The sequence below is a fragment of the Branchiostoma floridae genome, chromosome 17 (assembly GCF_000003815.2).
Source record: "Branchiostoma floridae strain S238N-H82 chromosome 17, Bfl_VNyyK, whole genome shotgun sequence".
Classification (NCBI taxonomy): domain Eukaryota; kingdom Metazoa; phylum Chordata; class Leptocardii; order Amphioxiformes; family Branchiostomatidae; genus Branchiostoma; species Branchiostoma floridae.
This window is the reverse complement of record NC_049995.1, coordinates 6433933-6436020: the sequence shown is the minus strand read 5'-3', so window position 1 is coordinate 6436020 and position 2088 is coordinate 6433933.

Sequence of the window (2088 nt, the reverse complement as noted above, 5' to 3'; positions counted from 1 at the left end):
GCACGAAAAACGGAATTTAGGCATGCTTAAATGATGCTTAACGTTGACGTATTTCCTTCTTTACGGATCTATACATCTCTTATACGAGTACGTAAAGATTGGCGTTACGTAGTCTTTACGTAGGTGCTGATAGGCCCGTATTTTCCGGTTTTTTAAGTTGCCTTTCAGCAGCTTAAAGTTGTTGTAAATAATTATTAAAACTCATTTAAATTGCATTTAAATGTTACGTTTATAAAACTTTAAGCATTGTTACGGCTTATTTACGTGTACGTAAAGATGATCATTAGGTGGCTTATAGGTGCGGATAGGTCCGTATTTTCCGGTTTTTTAAGTTGCCTTTCAGCAGCTTAAAGATGTTGTAAATGTTTATTAAAACTCATTTAAATTGCAATTAGATATTACGTTTCATAAAACTTTAAACATCGTTACGGCTCATTTACGTGTGCGTAAAGATGATCATTAGGTGCTTATAGATCCGTATTTTCCGTTTTTTTAAGTTGCCTTTCAGTAGCTTAAATATTTCGTAAATGATTATTAAAACGCCCTTAATACATGTTTAAAGTTCACGTTAATTTCTTCTGAAGCCTTTATACGTGTCATATACGTGTGAATTAAGATGTTTATACTTTGTGTATTGGTGCCCTTTTAGCAGCTTGAAGTTGTCATAAACACTTATTAAAACACCCTTAAGACATGTTTAAAGTTCACGTTTATTTCCTCTTAAGTCTTTTTACGTCTCATATACGTGTGCATTAAGATGTTTATAAGATGTGTATTGTTGCCCTTTTAGCAGCTTAAAGTTGCCATAAACACTTATAACAACACCCTTAAGACATGTTTAAAGTTCCCTTTTATCTTCTCTGAAGCCTCTTTAAGTCTCATATACATGCGCATTAAGAGGATTTTAATGTGTCTATATTTGTCCTTTTAGCAGCTAAAAGTTGTCATAAATACGTACTAAAACACCCTTAAGACATGTTTAAAGTTCCCTTTCTACGTCTCATATACGTGTGCATTAAGGTGATTATAAAGTATGGATAAGTGCTATTTTAGCGGGATAAAGTTAATCATAAGCACGTTTTAAAGCAAGAAAATACAATGGATGAAACTTTGAAATTTTATTGAATTACGAGAAAACATTACATGGAAAAGTAAAAAAAAAACCTACAGCCTACTAGGTATTTGTGGCCTATCATTCTGATGTAGTCGGCAGTTGAAGCAATCACAACGGCTGTGCAATTCCGTGCAGCATCTAAGTCCACAGTCCCATTTCCAGTGTCGGGCGAAGCTTCAAGGCGTAAGTTAAAAAGAGCACACAGTTTCATCTGGCCACCACAGGAATAAGAATCCGGTAAGATCTAGAGTAGTGGCCGATATGACTCGTGTTGTTGGATGGTCTTGGACTCTTGGAATATTTGGAAGCGAAACTTGTTCAGCTTGCAGTCTCGGCTTCTATTAATCCGGATGGTACAATGGTCGTGATTTCCCATTCTGTGTCGATTTCCAACAGCAAACTTGCACAGAATGATAGCCACCTCCTCTCTTTGCGTCAAATTCCGTCACCGGGGGTACTAGGCGGTAACAGCAGTATCACGGCCACAACTTGTGGGTTAGAACAGGTCCAAACTTTCTTCAATACTTCTTTTCAAATGAGCGCCTGGAAAATAACCGCTCCTTGTGGTACGGTAAATTTGAACCCCCCACTCTTTTCTGCCATTGGATACATCCTATCACATGACACAGCCGCTGTGTATGTATAGTATGCCGGCCACAGACGGAGGCGCGCCCCATGCGGAATGCGCGTACGAATTAACGCTGAATAAATTTACATCTGGTCTGCCCCACACATATCACAATAACCCAAACAAACACGAGCAACACGGGAAGACACTGCCTGTGTGCCCAGACTGTTATTTCTTGACGCTTGCTTGTAGATAAAGAAATCATTCGTACATTTACTTGTAGTAAGAAATGCTCGCCGTTTAATAGTAAGAAAAACATCATGATTAAACACCACTCAATACACAAAAGAAAAAGCTAAACCAAGGAGCTTTTAACGGGGGAGGTCTCCCCGTGTCCGCTTAAAAG